The 19588-nt window shown below is 37.2% G+C and overlaps 1 non-coding gene across 1 annotated transcript; it reads right to left on the minus strand.

Moving 5' to 3' along the window:
* Window positions 1-6540: 6540 nt before the first annotated feature.
* On the minus strand, window positions 6541-6650 carry LOC124892630. Its single transcript, XR_007050351.1, has one exon. It is a non-coding gene; the product is annotated as a small nucleolar RNA R71 (small nucleolar RNA).
* Window positions 6651-19588: the final 12938 nt, after the last annotated feature.

The raw sequence follows: 19588 nt of genomic DNA on the forward strand, positions 1-19588 counted from the left end.
AAGAAAATTAGATAAGAGGAAAATGGTCAACCCAACTACCCTTAAATTAAATTACACAGGCCCTTAGCATATCCTCTATGGTCTAAATAGTACGCCTCTCTTGTCCATCCATTTGATGGTGGAATGCAGCATTAAGGTTCACTTGAGTACCCAAACTCTTCTAAAAAGAATACCAAAAATAAGAAGAGAACTACGTACCTCGATTTGAAATGATGGACACTGGTGCTCCATGCAAGTTATCTATCTCCTGAATGAACAACTTGGCATAATTGTCTCATGGTAGTTAGTCCTCATAGGTAAGAAGTGGGCTGACTTGGTTATTCTTTGCACAATGACCCAAATAGAATCATACTAATTTCAAGATCACAAAAGACCCATAATGAATCCATATTAATCATATCCAACTTCCATAGGGAATTTTATCTTTTGTGAAGTATCACCCAACCTCAATTGTTCAACCTTGACTTGCTGACAAATCATATACTTACCAACAAAATTCTCCACATCCATCTTATATTATTCCACCTGTATATTTCCTTCAAGTCATGATACATTTTGGCCTAACCCGGATGAACTGTATAACTGGACTCCTGAGCTTGGATCAAAGTTCTTCCTGAATCCCATCTATATCTGGAACACACAACCTTCCTTGATATCTCAAGATTCCATCTCCCCCAATCTCGAAGGCCATAATCTTTTGCTGAACCACATCATCTTTTAATTTCATGAGCATAGGATCCGATACCTATTTCTTTGTGACTTCAGCACCATGAGATGATTTAACTACTTCTTGAAAAATTACCTCTCCATCCTCAAAGTCCAAAAGGCGAACTCCCAAATTAGCTAGACAGTGAATATCCTTCACTAATCCTCTTTTTTCCTTTTAAACGTGGGATAGACTCCCCATAGATAACCTATTAATAGCATAAAAAACAACATTAGCTTTACCTGGATAGTAGTGCAAACTCATGTCATAATCCTTAAGCATTTTAAGCCACTATGTCTATTGGAGATTTAATTCTTTCGGCGGAAATAATACTGTAAGCTCTTATGGTCTGAATAAATGTCCACATGTACCGCAAACAAATAATGGCACCAAATATTCAAAGTAGTGGCCACAACCACCAAATATAGATTGTGAGTCTGGAAATTCCTCTTACAAACCTTAAACTGTAGGAAGCATAGTTCACAACCTTACCATGTTGTATCAACATACAACCCGGTACTGCACAAGAGGCATAACAATACACAACAAATCCCTTAGTACCCTCGGTAGGGTCAAAATAGGCGTAAAATTCAATTTATCCTACAAGTTCTCAAAACTACCCTCACAAGCATCGGACCACAAAAACTTAACCTTTCTCTGTGTTAGCTTCATCAGCGGAGCAACAATAGATGAAAAGATAACCTCAAACCTCCTATAGTACCCGACAAAACCCAAGAAGCTCCTAATATCGGTTGAAGTCGTAGGTCTAGGAAACTTCGTAATCACCTCAATATTTTGTGTATCTACCTTGAACACTAACTAAAAACAACATGGATGAGAAAAGTCACAACACAAAGACAAAATTTACACTTATAAAATTTTACATACAATCTCTGGGCCTTAAGAGTTTGCAACACAATTCGAAGGTGACTAACATTATCCTCCTTACTTTTGGAGTACACCAATATGTCATTAATGAAGACTATAAAAAAAAATCTAGAAACTAGATGAACACCCAATTCATAAGATTCATAAAAGTAGTTGGAGAATTAGTCAACCTGAATGACATAAGCAGAAACTCATAATGGCCATACCGGATAAAAATCACTCTTAGGAATGTTAGCCCAAAGAGAGATAAATCTTAGAGAAACACTTGGCACCCTGGAGCTTATAAAATAGATCAATAATCCTAGGGAGATGGTAATTATTTTAAATGGTAACCTTATTCAACTGATGATAGTTCATATACAATAGATGATACCCATCTTTCTTTTGTATGAAAAGTATAGGAGCACCCGACGAAGAAACACTAGGATGCATGAAACCTAAGAAGATCCTTTAACTTCTCCTTTAGTTACTTTAGTTTAATGGGAGCTATTCTATAAAGAGGAATGAAAATGGGATGGGTATTCGATGGAAAGTCAATCCTAAAATCTATTTTTATATTGGGAAGAATTCCAAGAAGATCATCAGGAAAAATTTTTGGAAATTCATTAGCCATAAGGGAAGATTGCAAAAAGAGACTCTCGGAGCTAGAATCCTTAACCCGAATTAGATGATACAAACACCCCTTTTATATCATTTGTTGAGCTCTAAGATAAGAAATAAACTTTTCTTTTTGAACTAGCGAACTCCCCTCCCATTATAATATAGGTTGCTAGGAAAATGATAGGTGACCATTTGGGTCCTACAATCCTAAGAGTCATAGCACGAATGGAGTTAATCCATCCCCAATATTACATCAAAATCCACTATAAATAGTTCTATTAAATCCACCGTTGACTCTCTATGAAAGAAGGACATCACACAACCCCTATAAATTTTTCAAGAAATAATATGCACCCACAGGAGTAGAAACAGTAAAGGGTTCAAAAATATTTTCAAGACCAAAGTAAAAGTATACAACCATATAAGGAGTCCCAAAATATAGGGTAGAACCTGGATCAATCAAACAATAAAGATCATGGGAGAAGAACTTTAACATATCAGTGACAACATCTGGGGTTGCCTTTTATGCCTGATAAATAGCCAGAGCATAGAGGCAATTTTAGCCATTAAGGGTATCTGATGGCACCTTGATAAAATAAATCCTGACATTAGTCCTAAAGAAGTTATTGGTAGGCATATTGAACTAAAGAGTGCGAGACGAAAAGATGAGCATTTTAACTAGGACAATTGTGCGTAAATTTACACTTTTAAAAGAATTAAATAAAAAAAATTAAAGTAAACAAATAATAACTTTTCCTTCTTAAATTTCTATTTATAACTCAAGTAAATAGTTTTAGAATACATATATACAATTAGAATATGTCTCATTGTATAGATTTAGTAACTATTAGGATGACACATGCGTGAAAAATATGCCTCAAGTTACTAGAGGAAATTGAAGAAAAGGTGTCTTTTAAGTCTTGAATGAAGAATTGGTGACATTGACAAACATAAAGGGTCAAACATCATTAGAAAACTTGATTGAGTTAATTGTGGACTTGATTAATATTTTTAAAACTTTCTAATCTTTTCAAAAATATAAATCAAACCAACCTAAATCTCTCTTCAATCCAAATTAACCACCCCCAGTATCTCTCCTCTCTCTTGACAGCTTCTCTCAACTCTTTTTCAACCAACAATTCTGCAAATTTCTCCATTTAATTCTTGGCAACTTCAACATTTGACAATAAATAGTTGGGCTTCGAGTTCCTTTTCGACTTCAACCTTCAAATGACATGATAGCCTTGCTCTTCGGCCATAACAGCTTTGAATTATTCAACCTTAAATCAATGTGACAGCCTGGCTCTCCAGCCATGACAACTTCAAATTCATCATCATTACTTTTCTTTTTTTACAGGTAAAAAATTATGGCCTATTTAGTTTTGAAGAAAGCGAGGAACTTGAGCCAACTTCTCTTATTGTATTGGTTAACAATTTCAATATTTGTTGCTTTAATTTGAAATGTGGTCTCAATAAAATCATAATTTTTGGTATTTCTTCTTTTCACTTTTCAAAGTGAATTATGATATTTTCTTGTTTTTTGTATTTTTTGAAGTTAGATTTTTGTTGTTTGTGTTTATAAAAACAAAACAATGATTTGGGTTGATTTGTTCTATTCTTATTCTTGGTAAAAATGGTGATATTGATGTTTTTCTATTGAGCAAAATCATGCTACTATTTTTTTGTTTTATCTAAAAGAATATCCATCTGGTGCAACATATTAACTATTTGATGCAATAAATTTTTCAGATGATGCAACAGATCAATCTTCTGATGCACCAGAGGAACCATCAGATTACAATTCTGATGCAGTAGATTAATTATCTGATGCAATAGATTTATCATATGATGCTATAGTTTAACTATCTGATGTAACAGATTAACCATCTGTTGCAAAATATTAATCATCAGATAAAAAATTTAATGCAACTGATCCAATAAATGAACCTTCTATTTTACTTGTAAGATTTCAAAGGTAATATTTTTTTATTTAATTTGTTGATTAATTATTGAATTGTAATTCTTTTGTAATTATGTTCTTGTTTTATAGAAATTAGGTGGATGTGATTACTTTGATTAGAATGAAGAACGACACCCTTCACAAGCAAACTGTGTAATCTATGGTTTATTGAACAAAGTCAAGGCTTCTTAATAGAAACAAAATCAAGTAAGAAGATACTACATTATTGCCATTATTGCTACTAGTTTGGTGTTACTGGGCACATGGATATTCAAGCCTAAGTGCTAAAATTTTCATGGTGGTGTATTTTGAACTTTGGCATATTTATATATCCAAACACAGTTATTCAACCATATTTTGACTTGTTTTGAGAATAAAAATTGTGTTAATTATAATAAATTGTGACTTAAATTGTGTTTCGTGGCTAAACGATGTGATTAGAGATACAGGGTAAATTTCCAATGGATGTGGATGAAAACTAGACACCTATCATGAAGCACTTGTTTATTGATGGTATAGAATTAATCATTTTTATATGAAAGACCATGTTGATCAAGTCCAAGAACATGTGTAGATACACGAGAGCAAGGATAAAAGGAAGCAGCTAAGGATTTACAAGACTTGAGTGAAGATTTGAAGTGAATTTCAAGTGATGCGAAGCTAACTCGACGTATCATATTGACTGGTACATTCTGAGCCTTAGCCAAGACTTTAGAGGAATCTTATAGTGCATCAATGTGAATTCAATGCATCGCGTCGATGAATGAGCGTATGGACTTAGTCAAAATTTGAGAAGACAATTTCAGTAACATGATGCGATGTCGATGTTTCGCATCATGTTTTATAGAATTAGACTTAGTCAGAATTTTTAAGACAAATTCTAGTGCATCAATACGAAGTTGACTGAGTAACGCGATTTGAAACACGTCGTGTCAAGAGTGCAGATCTGGTGAAATTTTCCCAAGTATAAAAGAAATACGTGAGCACAATTCCAAACACTTTTTGCAAGCATAAAAGGGAGGAAAAGCATAGAATTCTCTCTTTTAGGGTTCTTATTATTTCTTTTGAACTTCTTTACTTCAAGATTAATTTTGGGTATGATTAATTACTTATTTTTGATGTTTAATTCAAACATGAGTGGCTAAATACCCTTGTTCTGAGGTTGAGGCCAAGAACATGATTACTCTTTGATATTATTTATTATAGTTTCTTTTTGGATTATTATCTAGATTGTTCTTAATTTCTTGAGCTTACTATTTTGATGAGTGGCCACCATTAGAATAAATCTATATTTCTATATGAATCTGGGAGGAGAATCGTAGGATAGAACGAAGAAATTAAGGAGCAAAGTTCTTTCCCTTTTATAAAATAAGGGATTTGAATTAGCGTCTAGGATAGGAATATACCTAGAAGACTTGTTTGGTTCAATTGCAAGAATAATACTTTATGAATCTAGAAGAATTGTTGTATCTCTGTGGGAGTTATATCTGCAATATTTAATAGATATTGTTTGAAAAGCCTCAGCCCTGGAATTCTTCACATTATTGTTTACAACCGTTGCTTGCTTTGATCTAGTCATAAAGTTTTATTTCCTATTTATTAATTTATATTTTTATTCTTAATTTTAAAATCATTTGGATACTTTACAACACTTAATACCCATAATATAAAACTAAAAGTTGGTTAAATTACTAGTTGCTTAGTGCTCGTGGGAACGATATTTGATTGTCTAAATCACTATATTACTTGTACAATCACGTGCACTTGTGTGTGCATCTGAGTCGCAACAAGTTTTTGGCGCCATTACCGGGGATAAGTATAATTAGTAAATTGCTAAATCTTTAGTTTTTTGATATTAAGTTTAAGTGTTAACAATTTGATCTTAGCGGCTGAATTTTTACAGAACCAGAACAAATCTTTCAACAAAGGCGAGGAATAGCTAAACAACTAAATGATCCAGCCGATCCAAATGCCAAAAATGCCCCACCTCTAGTTATTCTAGTTGTTCCTGCTCAACTAGGTGCTAGAACTATTTATGAAGTGGCAATCCCACTCACGAACCATGTGATGAATAGTATTTGCTAGCCCAAACCAGGTGGTCAATTTGAATTAAAGCAAAATATGGTGCAATTGCCGAATTCAGTGGGGCAATTTCATGGCCCTTCGCACGAAGATCCACAGCAGCACATGCAAAACTTCTAGAAATAGCGATACTTGCATTCCTTAAAGAGTGAATTTTGATTATGTCAGATTTACACTCTTTCCTTTTTCTTTAATGGTGGAAGCAAAAAGGTGGTTACATGATTAACCACCACTCCATATCACTTTATGGAAAGATCTAGCTCGAAAGTTCCTTATTCAATTATTTCTATTTGGGAAGACTGCATACTTGAGGAGTGAGATCTTGAGTTTCAAATAGAAAGAAGGAAAGAATCTCTACCAAGCTTGGGAGAGATTTAAGGGTATGCTCAGAAATTAACCTTACTATCATCAGTACAATGATGTTTTTGTTCATACTTTCATTGAGGGATTAGAGCTAAATACGAAGATTCCTTTGGATTCAGCATTAGGTGGACAGGCTCTTGAGAAGACGTATGAAGAATTGTATACACTACTGAATCGGATTTCACAAGGGAATCTTGACTGGCATGCTGATTCAAGAAGTACTCCTAAGAAGGTTGCAGGGGTATTAAAGCTAGACCAGATCACTACATTATAAGTATAGATTGTAGCAATGTAAAATCATGTGATTACTCAACTTAATACTATAAAATTGAGGGTTACACAAACTGTAGCCAGAGCTAATACAGTCCAATAGGTGAATTCTTGGTGTGAGGTTTGTGGAAGTGGTGAGCACATGACAGATGCATGTACTGTTAATCCAGATTATGTCAACTATATAGAAAATGTGAATCGTTAGTGACAACAGATTATGTCATCCCGAGTGAGAATCTTTCGACCCAACATAGGCTCTTGGTTATGGATTTGGGTATAAAGAAGAATAGAAAGAGGAGGAGTAAGGAGTGTAGACTGAGAATTAAGTGGGGCGGCTTGACGCTAGTGAATGCGTGGGAGATAGGGGAGAGGTTGGCGGGAATGGGGGTGTGGGAGTGTAGGGGGGACGTGGATAATATGTGGGACAGGGCGGCAACGTGCATCAGGGAGAATGCAAGGGAGGTGTTGGGTGTTTCTAGGGGCCGGGCCGGACATCATCGGGGGGATTGGTGGTGGAATGAAGAGGTGGGGAAGAAAGTGGAGACCAAGAAAGAGGCGTATGCTAAGTTGGTGAAAAGTAAGGACGAAGAAGAGAAGCGGGTAAACAGGAAAGAGTACAAGCTAGCGAGGAAGAAGGCGAAGTCAGCGGTCACGGCAGCTAAGACGGCCGCTTTTGAGAGCTTGTATGCAGGGTTACAGGGGAAAGGAGGGGAGAAAAAGTTGTTCCGACTCGCTAAGGCTAGGGAGAGGAAGGGCCGTGACCTCGATCAGGTGAGGTGCATTAAGGGGGAGGACGGTAGAGTGTTGGTGGAGGACGGCCACATAAAGAAGAGATGGCAGTCGTACTTTCATAGGCTCTTGAATGACGAGGGGGACAGAGCTATTGTGTTAGGGGAACTGGAGCACTCAGGGGAGTGTCGGGATTTTAGCTATTGTAGACGTTTTAAGGTAGACGAGGTTAGACAGGGAGTCCGCAGGATGCGAAGGGGTCGGGCGACGGGGCCGGATGAGATACCGGTGGAGTTTTGGAAGTTCGTTGGAGAGGCTGGTGTAAGGTGGTTGACTGCATTGTTCAATGAAATTTTCAGGACGGCAAAGATGCCCGAGGTGTGGAGGTGGAGTACCATGATCCCCCTCTATAAGAATAAGGGGGACATTCAGTGTTGCAATAACTAAAGGGGGATTAAGTTACTGAGTCACTCTATGAAGATCTGGGAGAGAGTGGTCGAGGTGAGGCTGAGAAGGATAGTGTCTATTTCGGAAAACCAGTTCGGATTTATGCCCGGCCGCTCGACGACGGAGGCAATCCACCTGATACGGAGGTTGGTGGAGTAGTATAGGGAGAGGAAGAAGGATCTGCACATGGTGTTCATCGACCTAGAAAAGGCGTACGACAAAGTCCCCAGGGAAGTGCTTTGGAGATGCTTGGAGGTGAGTGGAGTACCGCAGGCATATATCAGAGTAATTAAGGATATGTATGAGGGAGCGAAAACCCAGGTGAGGACGTCGGGAGGAGACTCAGAGCATTTCTCTGTCCTGACAGGATTGTATCAGGGATCTACTCTTAGTCCCTTTTTGTTTGCGTTAGTAATGGATGTGTTGACGCGGCGTATCCAAGGGGAGGTGCTGTGGTGTATGCTTTTTGCAGACGATGTAGTCCTGATAGATGAGACTCGAGGGGGTGTGAAGGACAAATTAGAGTTGTGGAGGCAAACTCTGGAGTCTAAAGGGTTCAGGGTGAGCAGAACCAAGACAGAGTATGTGGAATGTAAGTTTAATGACGTGAGGCGGGAGAATGAGGTAGTAGTGAGGCTAGAAGCACAGGAGGTAGGGAAGAGGGATAAGTTCAAGTATCTCGGGTCCGTCATCCAGAGTAACGGTGAGATTGACAAGGATGTCTCGCACCGTATTGGGGCGGGATGGATGAAGTGGAAACTCGCATCGGGGGTGCTGTGTGATAAAAAGGTGCCGCCCAAGCTTAAAGGCAAATTATATAGGGTGGTAGTCCGTCCGGCCTTGCTGTATGGAGCAGAGTGTTGGACAGTTAAGAACTCCCACATCCAAAAAATGAAGGTGGCAGAAATGCGGATGTTGCGCTGGATGTGTGGACTGACCCGAGGGGATAGAGTTCGGAATGAGACTATCCGGGAGAAGGTTGGTGTGACTTCAGTGGAGTGTAAGATGCGGGAAGCACGATTGAGATGGTTCGGACACGTGAAGAGGAGGGGCATGGATGCCCCGGTCCGTAGGTGTGAGAGGCTAGCGTTGGATGGTTTTAGACGGGGTAGGGGTAGACCGAAGAAGTACTAGGGTGAGGTGATTAGGCGGGACATGGAACAGTTGCAGCTCACCAAGGACATGACCCTAGATAGGAAGGTCTGGAAGATGCGAATTACGGCAGAGGATTAGGGCCAGTTCGGGTCGCTAGTGTAGGGAATTAATTGGTGGGGGTGTATTCCTGTTATGACTCCGTATTCAGTGTTCCGTGTTCCGTGTTCCCTGTTCCATGTTTATTACGAATCTGTGTGCTTTCCTCTACTTTATATTCCTGCATTCCTGCTTTACTCTGTTTTGTATTCCTTATGGGTGCCGTATTTATGTTATGTCATCTGCTTCTGTGCTGTACTATGTGTTTGTGTGATATCTCATGACTTGAGCCGGGGGTCTTTCGGAAACAGCCTTTCTACTTCATCAGAGGTAGAGGTATGGACTGCGTACATCTTACCCCCCCCCCAGACCCCACTAAGTGGGAATACACTGGGTTTGTTGTTGTTGTTGTTGTTGTTGTATAATCCTAACTGGAGGAACCATCCCAATTACTCATGGGGTGGAAATCAGGCACAAAAGGCAAATCAGTATAAGGGACCAGTGCAACCAAATCAATAGCCAGCTCAGAATAATCAAGATACTGCTCAAGCTAGCAATATGGAGAAGTTAATAAAGCAGTTTATGGCTTAATAAGCATAGTTTGCAGCAGAAATAATGATTCAACAAGCACAGTTCCCAGCAGAGTTAAAGAGTTAACAATGGCTTACTAGAAATCTAGAGTTACAATTGGGTCAAATTGTAGGAGCACAAAATACAAGACCTCAAAGAGTAGTACCCAGTGATATAGAGGCAAATCCTAAGCAGGTGAATACAATTACCATAAGGAGTAAACTGCAAACTAAGGATATATTTCAAGCGTAAGTGAGTCCTACAGTCACTGATAATGGTTCTAAAGACAATGCGGAGAAAGAAGTCAAGGAAAAAGTGGCAAAGGATTAAATTCATGTGGAAAAAAAGAGTTTTCACTTACCCTTTCCTCAAAGGGTAAAGAAGCATCAAGAGAAGGCTAGTTATAAGAAGTTCTTAGATCTTCTAAAGTAGGTTCAAGTAAATCTTCCTCTTGTTGACATTCTGCTGAGTGTGTCAAAATATGCAAAATACTTGAAGGATATAGTTTCAAATAAGAACCGTTTGACTGAAAATGCTATGGTTGCACTTACTGAGGAGTGCATATCCAAGATTCAAAATAAATCACCCACAAAGCTGAAGGATCGAGGTAGCTTCAATTTGCAGATTACCATTGGATAGACCATTAGCTTGCATGGATTGTATGATTTAGGGGATATTTTTAATCTTATGCCCATATCTTGGTATCAGAAGATAGGTGTTAGGAGTCCCAAACCCACTACTAATGTTTTGCAGTTGGCACATAGGTCCTTGCTAGGCCTGATGGTATTAATGAAGATGTCTTAGTGTAAGTTGGATCCTTTATCCTTTTGGTTGATTTTGTAATTCTTGACTTTGAAGCTAATACTGTTATTCCATTTATTTTGGGATGACCTTTCTGTAACAGGACAATTGTTGATTGACGTAGCATTAGGGAAAATGACAATGAGACCACATGATAAAGTGGAGGGTTTTGATATATATAAAGCGCAGAAATTGTCAGCTATATATGAGGAGTTATTTGATATATCTGTTATAGATCTTGAGTCTTATCAGAGGCTGTTATTATCAGATGATCCCTTAGAGCTAGCTTTGGTAGGTCATGATCATTATGGAGATATGAAAGCATTGTCATTAGTCCAAGTCAAGAATTCAGTGGTCATTGAAATAAGAAAATTGCCTTTTGGAGCCATTGAATAGTCCAATTGGTCCATCCCCCAAACCTTCAATTGATAAAGCTCCAAAATTGGAGCTTAAGGTTCTTCCTCCTCACTTGAAATATGTTTCCCTTGGTGATAATGATACCTTACCTATTATGCTGTCTACAGAATTATCTGATAAGCAGGTACATGAAGTAATGATATTGTTGAAAAGTAGGAAGAAGGTGATCGGGTGGAAGAATATCTTACATTATATGAATAAATCCAGCTTTTTGCATGCACAAAATACACATGGAGGGAGGTTTCAAGCAAAGAGTGCAGCAACAACACAAGCTAAATCCATTAATAAAAGATGTGGTATGAAAAGATGTCATTAAGTAGCTAGATAATGGAATTGTTTATCCAATATCAGACAGCAAGTGGGTGACCCCAATACATTTTGTACCAAAAAAAGGTTGGATGACCGTGGTTACTAATAAAGTAAATAAGCTAATCCTCACTCGTATAGTGACTGGATGGAGAATTTGTATCGACTACCGAATGGTAAATGAAGCCACAAAGAAGGATCACTATCCTATTTCTTTCATTGATCAGATTTGGATAGGTTGGCAGGGCAGGAGTATTTCTATTTTCTTGATGGTTACTCAAGCTATAAACAAATCACCATTGCTCTCGAGGATCAAGAGAAGATGACTTTTACTTTCCTATATGGTACCTATGCCTTTAGATGTATGCCCTTTGGCCTCAGCAATACACCTGCGATCTTTCAGAGATGTATGATAGAAATCTTCTATGACATAGTGGAATAATTTTTTGAGGTATTCATGGATGATTTCTCTTTTTACGGTGATTTTTTGATAAATGCTTGGAGAATTTAGATCAAGTCCCAACTCGATGTGAAAAGATAAATTTGGTGTTGAACTGGGAGAAGTGCCACTTTTTTCGTAAAGAAATGAATTGTCATGTGTCATGCAGAAGACTTGAAGTAGATTGAGCAAAAATTAAAGTGATTGAAGAGTAGCCACATCCATTCACAGTGATGAGAGTGCGAAGCTTCTTGGGGCATGCAGGTTTCTACACTCATTTTATTCAGGGTTTCTTGAAAGATTGCAAGCCCGATGTACAAACTGTTAGAATAAATTGTAAAGAAGCATTTGAGATGCTAAAAAAGAAGTTAATTGAAGATCCTATTCTGATCTCTCCAGATTGGGAGTTGTCATTTGAATTGATGTGTGATGCTAGTGACGTGGCTGTAGGAGCTATTTTGGGGAAAATGAAAGATAAGGTATTTTACTTTATTTACTATGCTAGTAAAGTCTTGAACGATGCCCAAATAAATTATACAGTCACTGAAAAGGAGATGTTAGCGATATTGTATGCATTTGATAAATTTAGAGCGTATTTTGTGGGTACAAAGGTTATTATTCACACTGACCATGCGGCCATCAAATATCTCTTCAATAAAAAGGATGCAAAGCCTCGATTGATGTGGTGGATTTTGTTACTGCAAGAGTTTGGCTTAGAGGTTTGTGATCGTAAAGGAGCAGAAAATCAAGTTGCAAACCATTTGTCAAGTTTGGAAACTCATGATCATGGTGTTGATGACTCTCTCTACATTCGGGAAGAGTTTTTGGATGAAAAATTATTGTCTATAAAGGAGTGTGAATTTCCTTGGTATGCAAACATTGTAAATTTATTGGCAAGTAGCTTTTATCCTTCTGAAAGTACAATCAACAAAAGAAGAAAATGCTTCATGATTCTCGTTCTTTTATATGGGACGAGCCTTATCTTTTTAAGCAGGGTCCAGATGGTATTATACGAAGATGTGTTCCAGAAGCTGAGTTTGATCAAGTACTACAAATGTGTCATTCATCCCCTTATAGTGGCCATCATGGGGGTGCAAGAACCGCAAGAAAAGTGTTGCAATCTGGCTTCTTTTGGGCAACATTGTTTTCAGATGTAGTAGCTTTTGTAAAGAGTTATAATCAATACCAAAGGTTGGGAATGGTTTCATGGCTTCATAAGATTCCCCTAAACAACATCCTAGAAGTTAAAGTATTCGATGTTTGGGTGATTGATTTTATGGGACCATTCCCACCATCAAATGGTAATTTGTACATCATAGTGGTGGTTGATTATGTATCTAAATGGGTAGAAGCTGCATCTTGTCCTACTAATGATGCAAGAGTTGTGTTGAAGTTCGTGAAGAAGAAAATGTTTTCCCGATTTAGCACTCCAAGAGCTATAATCAGTGACGGAGGTAAGAATCTTTTAGCTAAATATGGTGTTAGGCACAAGGTGGCCGCTGCGTATAATCCACAAGTGAGTGGACAAGTTGAGGTCTCTAACTGGGAGATAAAGCAAATACTACAGACGACGGTTAGTGGGAAACAAATAGAATGGGCTAAGAAGCTAGATGATGCATGATGGGCATACCAGATAGCTTATAAGACGCCCATTGGTAATTCCCCATATCGCTTGGTTTACTATAAAGCTTACCATTTGCCTGTTGAGCTTGAGCATTGAGCTTATTAGGCCATTAAAAAGCTGAATCTTGAGATGAAAGCCGCGAGAGAGAAGAGATTTATTCAGCTCATTGAATTAGATGAATTCTGCCTCAATGCTTATGAGAATGCAAAGATATACAAGGTGAAAAACAAGAGATGGCACGACAGACAAATTCAAGATAGAGTGTTTGAACCCAGATAACTTTTTTGCTATTTAATTCAAGGTTAAAGTTGTTCTGCGCAAATTAAGGTCTAAGTGGTCTAGAACTTTTGAAGTAGTATAAATGATACCTCATGGAGCAGTCAAATTGTCGAACAGAGAGAAGACTAAGAAGTTTTTAGTGAATGGACAACATGTAAAATATTACTGGGCTGATCATGGAGACAAGCACAATGTGTCCATCATATTTGTTGAGGAGTGAGACTGATCTAAGTCGTACCATGATGTAAAATAAGGTACTGTGTGGGAGGCAACCCATAAATATAATATAATAAGTAGTTTAATTTTTAGTTGTTAAGGACAAAAAATATACAAAAAAATGAGTCATGCCACGACAAAAAATAAGGCGCTTAGTGGGAGGCAACCCACTTTTCTTATGAGATTTTGTTATTTTTGGTTGATTTGATGGAATGAGAAATGTGATAGAGATAGAGAAGATGAGAAAAGGGTGAACATTGACCTTTGAGTAAGTAAATAGGTGATATATGGTGAAAAAGGTAAGTAGGAAGAAAAGAAGACTCAAATATGGAAAATTAGACTTAGAAATTTTTTTGGATGCAATTTCTAGTGGATCAATTCTAAGTCGATGCGTCGCGTTGATGTGAATCATGCCCACGCTTAGAATTTTTTTTTAAGGCTATTTGCAGCAAACTGACGCAATGTCAATGCGTCGCGTCAGTCCTACAATGCATTACACATCACGTCACGTCGGTCATCACCAGGTAATACTAAGAAAAATATTTTGATGCGACTTCCAGTGTAACAACGGGGACTCGATGGTTCTCATCACTACTTGATGCGATTTTTAACATATCGCGTCACCTGCACCCATCGGTAAATCATTAAACCTATTTTACCCCCTCTATAAATACCCTCATTCACCTCATTTCACTCTCCGTCTTCTAAACCCTAGTAGCCTCCCCGAAATTCCTCAATTTTAAGAAATACTTTCTTTCACTTGTGACATTTGTGGCACCAAGAAAAATATTCCATCTTTCCTTTCTTCATCAAGTTAAAGGTAAGTTTTCCACTTTTCATTCGAACTAGTTACCATTATATAATGGCATACATCTTCATCCATGGATAATAATGGTCTTGTGTGTGTGTGTAATGAGATTAATTAAACTTACAAAGGTTAATAGGGGGTAGAACTTGATTTTTCTTATGAGTATTTGGTCCACAATAGTAATATGTTACAATTTCCTGCTACAATGTTTGTAAATGTGTCTCATTTGTGCATTTGTGCCGAGTTAGGACAAAGATTGATTGCTTGAGTACTCGATTAAGTTGAAATAACAAAATTTCCCCTTAATTTGATGTTGATCTGTTTCACCTCATTGTTATTCATTGCCAAATAGACGACTTATTTTGCTACATAATGAGATGAATTTAAAAAAAATAATTGGGGTGTTAATAGTCACTACATGATAGCAACTAAGTGTGGGGCGAATCCTGATTTCACAACACATTAGTGGTAGCTATAAGGTATTGAAGTAAGTGTTATTAAAGTGAGAATTTGTTTAACATAGTGAATGTGTCCATATGAAATTGTTGAAGAAAGGTCATGTATTCATGAATCGAGATGTTTCTATGAAAATTATTTATTTATTAAGTCATTGAGCTGAGATTGTGAACTGTCACATCTCCAAAATGTCTTTTTGTGTTTAATGATGAATAACTGATGGCAGGAATTGTGATATAAAAAGGGGAAGTCTAAGTACCCTAGTGCATTCATTTACGAACCTGTGCTAGCAACTAAGTGTGGGGTAAATTTCACACTTAGTGGTTGTTAATTCCTAAGGTGCTTGCTTTATTTGTTTGTGGGCTGTTATGTATGATAGGTAGAATTTCTAGCCATCAACAAAGAAGTAAGGGAAAGAATGCATCTGGTACGTCTGAGCCCAGGCACAAGAGGAGTCGTCAAGCTGATCGTGTCCCTTCATCCCCATACATTCCACGGGGTAAACTAGGAGATTCGAGTCTAAGGCAGTGACTGAAGCAGGGAGAAAATGGTATTCTCAACATAATGAGTCAAAATAGTCAGCTGATTAATTCATTGATAGTGCAAGTCTAATAAAAGGTTATCGTAGCATGGTACAAAGAATAGAGGCGTTACATATGAATTTCCTATTTGAACAACTAACTGACTTCAAGTTAAGATTTGTGAGGGAATTCTATGCTAATTGGGACCCAAAAAACAAAGATTTTGAGGTTGAGGTATGGGGCCATATGATAACTTTTACTGCGAATACTTTGAATGAACTTCTAGGTACACCCTTAGTGGATGCGGAGCTATTGATGAGACTGATTATTGATCTACCATATCAGCATATCCATCATCTCCTTTGCGGCAATCATTCGATAGCTAGGTAGATTTGCCATAAAAAAGGTGGTACACATATGTCACTCCTATTTGATCATTTGAATAGGGAGGCTTATTTATGGGAAAAAATCATTTATGCCTGCCTTGTTCATGGTACTCATTTGATTGAGGTGACTCGTGATATTCTTTGTATTATTTATGCTCTGATGCATGAAGATGTGGAGTTGAATATTAGTTCTATTATCTTTTCTGTGATGAGGAAAGCCAGATTTTTTAGGGGTCGTAGATATGGTTTCGGTGGACTACTAACTAGATTTCTGAGGCAGTAGGGAGTGCTTGAGGAGGAGGTTGATTATAGACCACCTGTTGGTCTTAGACCATTGGATTTTTCCCATACTAAGGGACCTGCTCCTCATGATGTCAATTTGACTATGATCGAGCGTCATGTTCGAAACGATGAGATCATAGCCTGTATGGATAGGCTCACTATGTTACAGCTGAAGACTATGGGGCATCCAGCCACCTAACAGAAGATGCATGTTGTTGATTTGGACTATTTAGTAGGACGTCATGCTCGGACTATGCTGTGAATTGTCTTGGATTTTGATGAGCCATTGGATGATGTCCCCATGGACGAGGAGAGGTGTATGAGTTATTCCGATGATGAGTCCGTAGATGTAAAGTAGTTAGATGATGGTGATTCGGGTGATGACTTTGGTGATGATGAAGGTGATGATGATGAGATGGCATTGGTATAATTCGACTAAGCAGGGCGTACGATGCCACCCTGCTTTTGCTTATTTCTAGCACTGGGATTGTTCTAAGTGTGGGGTGGTTGATATTTGATCTTCATCTTTATCTCCTTCATCTTCAATTTCAGAATTATGTTGGTTTTTGGTTGAAACAATTTCTATTTTTGTTATGTTTTTATGTTTTGTTGGGTTGTAAATTGATAGTTTTAATTATTGCCCTCTTTGGACAGATTATTGCCCTCTTTGGATAGATGGATTACGACCGTCTTAAGGGGAGTGCATCTTTAGAAGCTGAGAAAATGATAAGACCCCAATTGTGACCTTTGAGAAATGTTGTGTGTTGGTCAAGATATTTTATTTTGTGATTATAAATTAAACTGTGTTGAAACAAAAGAATGGGATATTTTAGATGTTAAATCCCAAAAAGTGTAGTTTGATTTGATTGGCTTAATGTTGAATTTGATAAAGAGCAATATTGGAAACCGTAAGGTTCCGACTTGATTCTTAGCATGCACTGAGTTAGTGAGTATTTGTTTATATGCTACATGAATAGGAATGACTAGAACTTGCCTGGTGTGTTTACAAAACGAAATGAAGGGTGTTGGTTGTAGGAAGTGATTTAGGCATTTCCTTGTTAACCAAATTGTAAAGACTTTATTTAACAACCGGTATACATGTCCTTAGTTAGCTCCATTGAGCATATAGCCTGATTTCGTTGGTAGCCTCATCCATAGCCTAATCCTTTCTTTGATAGACCTTAATTCGATCCATAGCTCCCAAGCGCTTTAATACAGATAATGGAATAAGAGAGGAATATTAAATATAAGAATGAAAAATATGAAAGTGGAGCTTTGAAGAAGTGTTCATTGTGTGTTTATGTAATGCCCCAAAATCTAAGATCCCGGGATGCCACTTGGTGCTTCGAACTACAAGTAGTCCTGAGCTAACTCTGGTTGCTTTCTACTAAGTATAGATCTCAAAATTGGGGATATGAATGTAATAATCATAATTAAAGCGGAAATCTTATATGAAACATACTAATCTCACAAGACTTGGTAAACACAATACTAAAAAATCTGAACACTGAATCAAAAGTTTTAAATTTAATCTAAGAGACTGACAAGCCTCTACTGAATCTAGAGAGTCACTGGGACAGGCCCCAACTAACTCAATTTGTCTGAAATGAATAATGAAGCGTCTACTAATAACTTAAAATAAGAATAGCTAAGTCCCCAAACTATGAGGACTCAATAACTGCAGGGATGTAGATGAGATGCTCGAAAATCACTCACAGTACTGAGACTGATCACTTGAAACTACATTATGAGACAATGTAGCACATAGACGTATATGTGGAATAGTACTTTCAGGATGTACTGAGTGTATCGGGGTAAATGCAATAAGTAAGAAATATCATCGCAACTTATAAAATCATGCACACCAAAAGTAAATACTCACATTGGCTTGATAAGTCTGAAACTTGAAGTTCAAAAATCATGAAAAATAACGTATATAATATAAATCTTTTGAGCCATTACATTAAGTTCAAAAATCTATTCTTTCTGAAAGCTGCTACATTATCTTATTAATATGTAATGAGAATACTTCATCTCAAGAATTTAAAAATCTTAAAATCATAGCTTTCGAAATATATGCTTTTATCTTTATGGCTTTACGCCAATAGGCTATTTTAAGAGTAGGGGACATCTTATTGGGAGGTTCTTCTAACCGACATACACCATGTGAGAATCCATGTAGTCCCACGTCTTCCCCCGTTTGGTAGGGTTGTTCTACCCTTTCCATCAGAATATAACTTCTTATCTTAAGTGATCACAATCTTAGTCATCTACGTAGAAGTCGGAATAATCTTAATCCTAAGGTGACACGTAGTTCTGGGGTATGAAACCGTACTAACTTACCTATATCGGTGCTAAATACTACTCCCATTCTCTTGCTAAAAATCTTAAGAAATCCACTTCAAAATAGAACAAGGGTTTACAAGAAAACCAATTATGCTCTTTCTTTTCTTTAAATAATAAGTCATATGAACAAAGTGGATTCTTTATCTTAGCTTAGGACCAGAAGGTCAAATCTTTATCAAAATCTGAGAATAATCTTATATTAGGGTACTCATAGCACAAACAATCTTGAAATAGCAATATTAATTGGGGCTTAATGACCCATTCATCAATCTTATGTCAAAATTTCATAAAATTCATGTTTTGTAATGTAAACATTGATAAATCAACTAAAAATCTGGAAATTTCTGCAATATACATGAAAATATGACCATAATCATGTAATTCAACTTCTAAATTATTGAAAATATTATAAACTTGTAAATAACAATAATAAGTATAAACCCTAACTTAAATTTCATGAAAACCACATAAAAATTTAGTAAATTTGCAATTAAAATAAGTTTTGGGCACAAGGTTGAAAGGAGTATCCTTGTTCATAACCCCACATACCTTAATTGATGAACTTTGATGCTAAAACATGAATCTTGGATTCTTATTAATGCTTTGGAGATGAATTCTTAGAGAACTTGTGTTGGGAATCTTAAATCTTGAATTTCTTTGGAGAATTAATGGAAGAATTGGGTTTCTTGGAGAAGGAGCTTTGATTATCTAGGGTTTTCTTTTGAGAGAAAAGTGATGAAATAAGCATAAAGTGCTTTGATGTATGCTTAATGATGTTTTTTGAACTGATTGGGGCCCTGGGAATTGACCAAAATACCCCCTTTAAACTTTTAAATGAAACTGAAAAACGATTCAAAATTCCCGATTTAGTGGGCCACCGCAATGTGCCACTATTGCGGTG

Source organism: Capsicum annuum, unplaced genomic scaffold (genome assembly GCF_002878395.1).
Source record: "Capsicum annuum cultivar UCD-10X-F1 unplaced genomic scaffold, UCD10Xv1.1 ctg4906, whole genome shotgun sequence".
Classification (NCBI taxonomy): domain Eukaryota; kingdom Viridiplantae; phylum Streptophyta; class Magnoliopsida; order Solanales; family Solanaceae; genus Capsicum; species Capsicum annuum.